Source organism: Pavona decussata, unplaced genomic scaffold (genome assembly GCF_977016875.1).
Source record: "Pavona decussata unplaced genomic scaffold, jaPavDecu1.1 SCAFFOLD_128, whole genome shotgun sequence".
Lineage (NCBI taxonomy): Eukaryota > Metazoa > Cnidaria > Anthozoa > Scleractinia > Agariciidae > Pavona > Pavona decussata.
Window position 1 is genome coordinate 1,879,817 of NW_028145542.1, and position 8,418 is coordinate 1,888,234.

At 37.6% G+C, this 8,418-nt stretch overlaps 1 long non-coding RNA gene across 1 annotated transcript; it reads right to left on the bottom strand.

Moving 5' to 3' along the window:
- Window positions 1–667: 667 nt before the first annotated feature.
- LOC146468892 (uncharacterized) lies at window positions 668–3,295 on the bottom strand. Its single transcript, XR_014867344.1, has 3 exons — window positions 2,679–3,295; window positions 2,263–2,471; window positions 668–2,062 (listed from the first exon to the last, which is right to left on the bottom strand). It is a non-coding gene; the product is annotated as an uncharacterized LOC146468892 (long non-coding RNA).
- Window positions 3,296–8,418: the final 5,123 nt, after the last annotated feature.

Here is an 8,418-nt window from a genome sequence, read left to right on the forward strand (position 1 = left end):
TTCTTCTATAGTGTACCTTTGTGTCTTCTGAGGAGCTAGTTAAATTATACCTAGACCATTTAAATCATCTCCATTTCTCCAAAGATTTGCAAAATCAAGCAACCATCAAGAACTGACGAAACCGAGAACAAGGATTACAATAAAAATATTGGAGAGAGTTACTACTATTGACTGCAGGGTTAAAATCTCTTTATGGTTTTGAACTTGACATTCACTTGAAATCTGATTTACCTGATCATCAAAGTGATGGAGACGACACTGTTGCTGTGGGTGAAACATGGTGCAGTGAAAGTGAGGGGATGTTTAGTGAGAGTGAGTGATGATAGCGAGAGTGAACTTGACCATCCCCGGCAAAGAAAAGGTGCAGAACTAGATGTGAACGGAGTGCCACACACTTTGCGTTAAATATTATTGGTGAATTGCTTAACCCTAGATAGTATAGAAAAGTGCTTAGACCTTTATAATATTTTTTGTTGCTTAACCGGCAGGGGTATTTTGCTGAATGCTGAATGTTGCATTTTATGCTACCTATGACAGTTTAGTATTAAAGGGGAAGTATCACGAAAATTTGATGTAATTTCAAAACCGAAAAATGTCTGTCTGACAACAGAAACAAAAGAATTGGTGACTAGGTTTGCTATAAATTATCACCCCAGTGCAAGAAAACTGTTGATTAGTGCCTCTGGCCAGGGACAGAGTAGGTTGCAATGGATTGAAACTTCAAAAATATTGAGCTTATGTTTTTCAAGTTCTCGTATTTTTGTTTCCAAAATGTGCTAGGACAAATCATGAGTCATTTCTGTCAAGAATTGAATTGATTTTTCTCCTCTCATTGTTCTAGAATTATTTTGTAGTAAAGTGAAGGTCTTATTTCACCATTTTTAACAAAAGAGGTCAATTAAATCCCATGGTACTTCCCCTTTAAGCAACGAATGAAGTTATTTAGGTCTAAGTACTTCTCTTTTAACTGTCTAGGGTTAAACACTGGTTATACAGACATTTATAGCTTTAAGTTGTTGTTATGGCAGCCATTCCATGAAAGGACTTCTATGAATTCGGCATTCAGCATTCTGCAAAATACCCCTGCCGCTTCAAAATCAAACTTTAAATTATAGTCGGCTTTATGTGAATACATATACTACCTGTTATACAAGGTAGTGAGGTATCCTTTTGAACCCAAAAACCCATTTCAGTAAAAGAGGCATTCTAAGCTACATGATTAGGCGAGTGGGGGTCCAAAATCAAGTATCAAAATATTACATGTATGTACACTGAAGGTAAATATTCAGGACGGGTACTTCCTCCTATAGCTTCCTATTGATATATGTTTTTTTCTGTTGTTATTATTCTTTTTCAAGGCGAACTTGTGTATATATAGCAATCAGTACAGAAATAAACTAAACAACGATCTTTAAAAAATTTGCACAAACAAGCGAATAAATATAATAATACTCACAAATCTAAATCTTTGCCCTTATATCCTATTCTTTTAAGTATTTGTGTTTGTTCTCTGAAAAGATTGCCACAAATAAATGTTAAAATAGAAATATATGCGAGAAAAAACTTGTCAGTAGTTTTCACAGTGTATTGCAAGACGTTTGTTAGACTAACTATATTTTTACCTGAGAATCAAATTTTCTTAAATGCAGCAAAACCGGATGAGATAAGAAAATAAACCTCCGAGGGAAATAACAAACATGGACCAAAAAATGAGCACAAGAGACTGCTCTGGCGTTAGCAGTAGCTTTTACAAAAGTTAAACAAGTTGCAGTGTCAACACTTTGCAAAACAGGAAATTAAAGTTCTGTCAACAAAATCACATAAAATAACATACTCGCCTCTTTGGAGATCGATAACAAGTCCTTTTATTCCATTGCTGATTTTTCGTTCGTTTTACAACGTTGAGTAAGCGAAAAGTTTCACTTCAAGGGGAAAAATGCAACGTTTCGTCGCGTCGATCGGATCAGAGTAAAATGATTTCTCTTTGGCCGCTGTTTATGTTATCCCGCCTCTAAAAGAGTCCATGTTTCCCCCGCCGCTAGTTGCCCTGCTCTTTTTCCCGCTGTTGAAAAGCAAAATTGGAGGAGATTAGAAAATTAAACTCTAAGGAAAAAAAATTTAAAAAAGCCCGAAAAAAGGGGGGAAAAGACTGCTCTAAAACTAGCAGTATTTAAAAGCTAAACTGCGTGTCAGACAGTGCAGGAAATCAATATATTGCAAACCGGCAAAGATTTGTCAACAAAATCACATGGATATACTCGCCTCTTCTGAGAATAACCAGTCCATTTATTTCACTGCTGATTTTTTCGTTCGTTTTACAACGCTAAGTGAGCGAAACATTCCACTTTAAGAGGAAAAATCCAACGTTTTGTCAAGCCGGATCGGAGTAAAATGAGTTCACTTCAAGTTTCGGTTGCTGTTTACGCCAACTCTCCCACCGGCCGCGACTCGTATTTATACTCTTTCTCCCGCTGTTGGAAGGCAAAATTTGGAGTAGATTAGAAAATAAAACTCCAAGGGAAATAATGAACAAGGACCGAAAAAAGTGAGCTCAAAAGAATCCTGGGAAGTAAGCACTATTTAGCAGTAAACGGCGTGTCAACACTGCAAAACAACAAGTTCTTGCAAGACAGCGAACAAGCAAAGTTTTTTCAACAAAATAACATGAATATACTCGCCTCTTCTGAGAATAACCAGTCCTTTTATTCTAATTCCTGATTTTCCATTCGTTTTACAACATCAAGAGGAAAAATTCAACGATTCGTCGCGCTGGGTCGGAGTAAGATGGTTCCACTTTAAAGTTCTGATGATGTGTAAGTCGATTTGTTTCTCCCGCCGCTAATCGTCTTGCTGTTTCTCCCGCTGTCGGCTACATAACTTGACTTTGTATTTTGTTGTCTTCAAAATGTCTTTGTGTATTTCTTAAAAGCAACTTCCCGCCATAGTTAGTAGAGGAAGACGCTAAACAAACAATGGTCGCGGCACGATTGCAGCACAGCTTCACACAATCTGAGTTTTCCTGTGGTACTAACTAATTGTGGTTGTTTGGCCCCAAAGTCGACTCGCCCGAAAGCGTTTCGCCAGAATAGAACTTGCGTCGATTCGCACGACGAAATACACCGTATTCACAAATACCATATGGATTTCATAATTAGTTCAAAGTTTTCACTTCGCGGTAAAATTTCCCGCTAACAAAAATAAATCAATTAAATAATATTTGTTACAAGTCGACATGCAGCTATTTGTCTTGAAATCATAATCAATCATCTTTTAGGTAAATCCCTAACATCTCGGAGAAACTCGGCACCTCAACGTAAGGACCTCTTTTAGTTTGTTTGAACAATTTTTACTGATTTTACATCCCTCGTTTTATCGTGTAGGCCTTATAGTTATTTATTCTAATGTAAGTTTTCCATTTTATTATTTAAAACATCGCTCTAATCGACGTGAGTCCGGGCGATATACCGTCGGGCGAATAGACTTTCGGGCGAAACAACCGCTGCGCTGCGTACGTCGTACGGACGGTCGCATGGACGGACACAAGTGACGTCATAACCAAACCAAATTTTCTCGCATTCACGGGTTACCAAATTCTCTTAGCTATGGGGCTCCGCTGCGCGCCCCTGCGGCGCGCGCGAGAGCTCCGCTATCACGCACTTTTAACGAGCCAAACTGAACCCGGCTGAAATGCCCTATATGGCATAAAAACAGCGTCGTTGAACAGACAGAATAAGAGATCATATTCAAAATGAGGAGAATTCAAAAGAGGAAAATCAAAACTCATCAGACACAAATGACCTGTGATGTTGAACATACGATGGTTAAATCCAAGGCGCTATCAAATCCTTCAAACCCGCTACAAATACTTGGGAGTCGCGCAGGCTTAAAAAAACATTTAGCTCTGAAAAAACATACTCGTGTAAGCTAGATTTTAAAAGGCTAAAACACGCGCTAGGGAGTGGCGTAGGCTTGTCAGTCTTTATTTACACACAAAATTCTAAACCACAGGCAGTCCTAATTACAAAATCGTTATTTTCATAAGAAAACTCGTACTGGCTTTTGCCTCGAAAGATTTTCCAAAATAATTATTTGGAATTCTCATTGAAGGAATATGTTTTCAGTTAATTAGTCGATTTTGTCGTGATTTTGGAACAACCTTCAAGAAAAAGCTCAGCAAACTCAAACACTATGTTAGAAAAAAAGAGAAAGTTTTCCTGACGGGGGCAGCCCCCCCCCCCCCCCCCCTCCCCCTTTATGTACGGCCCTACTATTCTCGGTTTTCACTGTCACGCCATTGAAAAAAAAAATCGAAACCATTCCATGAATGAAGTCAAGAAATTGACATGGTATAGAGGATAAATAAATAAGGCATCTGTCCAAGTGTCAGGTCTGTGCGGCATTCTGTACTCGAGTTATTTGACAAAATGTTCCACATAAATTTATAGAGCTTAGTATGGAGACGCCATGTTTGTGTCCCTCTGAGGGGCACAAACATGGCGGCCGGAAATGCGGAAAAACATCTGGAGTTCACTTTTGCCAGAAAAGAGGTTTGTTTGCCCTTGTGAATTTTCGAATGTTTAGATTAATATTTCTCCTCAAACTTAAATTGTTTAGAATGCTGAAAATCACCCGAAGAGTCATTTTTAAGATACGGAAAAGCTCTGTCACGGCCGTCCTCCTTATGTCACGCATGATGGAAACTCAGAAATTGAAACCGTTCTATTTTCAAAAGGAAGCATGACATCGAGCTAAGAAATTGTGAACAGACATATTTTTAGCTAATCTTTCCTTGAATGAAGATGAAAAATTTTGTAGGCCTCCCAGTTTTGAATTTTAGAATTTGGTGACGTCATGTGAAAACCGAGAATAGCGACAGATAGGTGCCTTTTTAGCTTCATCAGTGTATAGATGTTTACACTGCTGCATAATAATAATAATAATAATAATAATAATAATAATAATAATAATAATAATAATAATGCAGTTTCGTCGTGTTCCTTGACAATCCTTGAATGAAGTTTGATTAAGTGTTAGCAGATTAATCGAATATACCTCACCTCCTTGTATCAACGAAAGGAACTTTCGTTTGACATCTTACAAACTATCAGTTGCATGTCATTTATTGAAACTGATTGCCAAACTAAGTTATGACCGAAGTTATTTAACGTCTCTAAGTAATCACAATACAGTTTAGAATCATTTGTAAGTAATTTGTTGAAACTGATTGACAAACTTTGTTTTGAAAAAAGTTATTAACGTATATATATCTACAGCAAACATACAACAGAGCCTAGACACGAAGTTTATTAAAATTTACTGTTTGACAATGGTTATCTCCAGAGGATTCGAGAACTGAAATAAATTTGAATATCTCAGCAACCATCGACCAATGAAAAAAGAGCTTCAATTCATTTGGTATCTTAATTAGAAGTTTATTATTAGTGTCATAAGCTAGCCTATAATGCAAGCAAGATTAAAGCGCAAAGATTTAAAAAAAACCCATACAAGGCCAGCAAAAGTACGAGGATCAAACGCGTTTGAAAGCCGAGTCGGTGATGCACTCGGTGATGCACTTGCGTCGCTAAAGAAACCCAGACCTCCGGAATTTATAACGTAATGACATTACGTAGTAACAAACAGTAATTTGCAGCAGCCATTTTTTCTAGAAAATTTTCAAAACGCGATTACAGAAAGTTGCTTTGAATGTCACGCGAACACAAAAGAGAAGATATTCAGTCAGAGAGAAGACAATAAAACAAACTTACTATACACTTATACATAGATATAACCTTCATATTAAAATAATACAACCAACTCGCCTTATATGAACAAAACAGCTCGTTAAAGGGGCACTGTCATGGCGATTTTGTCGTATTTTGGTCAAAACTGCTCAAGTGTTTTACAAAGAATCTGTTTTGTAACGTGAAATTGCTCTTACAACATCGGGAAGAAAATATCAAGGTTTTTCTCATAGTTAAATACTTGTGAATTGTTCGTGGCTAGTCTGACGCGGCGTTTCGTCTCGGCCAAGAGACTCTTCAGAGACCTTTAGAATTTATAGGCAAACTCGTTGAGCATCACGCTCAAAGTCCCGTTCGCAAATTCAAGATCTTAGCAGTCTGACCCTCTATCGCAGAAGGATTCCCAACCGCACGTACAAGGAAGAATAAACCATAATTAATTTTTAACGACCTCTCTAAAATACACGGGAAGAACTTGAAAGAATTGTCCAATTTTGTCAAGTTGCAATCCATTTCCATCCTAGCCATCCGCAGCCAAACATTATTAATAGTAGTTTCTGTGCACTAGTAGGGTTGTTGTTAACAGAACTCAACCATTATTTTAACGATACCATTGAAACAAAAACGATTTTTGGCTATTCATAGTGACACTACCCCTTTAAAACAAATTAGTTCGACTTAATCTCGCGGGGAGAAGAAACTTAAACAATATATCAATGCAATTGGCCACACCAAACGATTTGACTTCACGAAGTTTCTGTGCGCCAAATACATTTCAAGTTATGGTTGGCCATTTGCTGAACGCTTGGGATGGCACAATAAGCCTAGAAAATAAACGTTTTTTTTTTTTTTTCATCAACGCTCACAGGAAGATTTTTCAGATACATATAAAGAACCCGACAATTAAACCACAAGTGAACACGCCACGTTCAATGGGCCTTCAGCACTAACCGGTCACATGGTGAAAATCCGCCATACTGGATGGCAAGAAGGCCTGGCATCCTCCACTGGGACATCGAGAACAAAGTAGGGTCAAGCTTGACAGGTTGGAATTCCATTGTGTTCGAATCTACTACATTCTTATGCCATCCAGTATGGCAGATTTTGTACCATGTGACCAGTTAGTGCAAAAGGCCCATTATGTCAAATCACACAACAACGGCGTAAGTTAGGGGAGCTTGAGATTGTACATGCTTGTAGGCTTGTTTACATGTGACCTGCAGAAAACATTCAGCTTGCATTTTCAAAGCTTTAGATGCCAATAAAGTTTTAGTCATCTTCTATTTCCTCAACTTGTCCCGTTACACCAGTTATTTGGTCAGTTCTTTACTGCCTTCAAGCTAGTTAAACCTCGATAGTTTGTTTCTCATGCACGTACATATCAAACAGATCCGTCCTTGCAGTTGCCAATGTTTTAGAGCGTTTATATAAGCTTTCAGGTCATTAAAATCAACAATGTCTATATCCAACGTTGCTCTACAGTAGTAATCCAACACAGCACAATGTATCGGACAAGTAGTTAAAATAGACTATTATACAAATTATCGGGAAACCTTAGTCCAGTCCGTGGAGCACACAACTAAAAGTTATCAAATTCCAGGCGCCTGGCATTTTCCGGACACCTATAGTGTTTTGAGTTAACTCTATTTTTATCTTGGAATTTTATTGCTTTTCTGCGAAGCTGTGGTAATGAAACTGGTAGCCTTTATAATACGTCACAAAACTGTGTCCCTTGAGGTCCGTAAAATTGGAACATAACGTCATGAGGTGGAAATTACGTCTTTTTTTCTGAACAGCCACCATCTTGGATCCGCCATTTTGGATTTTTCAGTTTCTCTGAAATCTCAGAAAATTAACCTTCCAAATTCACCCAAAATCAATCCAAACCAATTAGTAAAAATGTCAAGTTAAGAAAACAAGTTAGCTTTCTGGATCCAAAAATTAATTTTGGCGTACCAGCTCTCGACTCCTTCACGGAATCTTTGCCAAGTAGTGAAATGTTAATTTTTTTACCACTTGACTCAAGATGGTTTGAGTCAAGTGATCCTTATCAGGATGTCCCTGGTGATTAATTGAATCTTTTACAGAAAATCCAAGTTGCTCTTTACTTCATAACTTTAAGCACATCTATCATATGAGAAAATTCTATGCTTTTATATTAACACGCAAATCATTTCCGTTGCCGCAATAACGAAATACGTCTCTTTCGTTTTTAACTTTCAAAATATTACAAAAATGCTTGCCAGAGGCTACTTTATTATAGGAAATTAACGCTGCATGAAATTAACGCTTATTTTTAAAATTTGCGTTAATATTTTTGTTAACGTTTATTTCCGCGCTATAAATTAAGTGGCGCGCGAATTTCCGCGACCTTAATTTCCATTATTTTCGCCCCAAATTCTCGATAAAATCCAGAAAAGAATAGGTATTGTTTTATTAGGGTGAAAATCTGCCGGTATCATGGACACTGAGAAGAATGCTTGAAGTGGCCAGATTACTTCGCTTGACCCCTACGTTCAGCGACAATTCAACGAAAGTTGTTTGCGTTTCAGATATTTGCACTTAGCGTTAAAATAGATTTGTTCCTGTTGTCTCCACAAATTCTGTTTCTTTGTGTAAGTCGCGTTAATTTCCCTCAGTTTGAAATTTTACCACCTCTTTCGCGTTAATTTCCTTT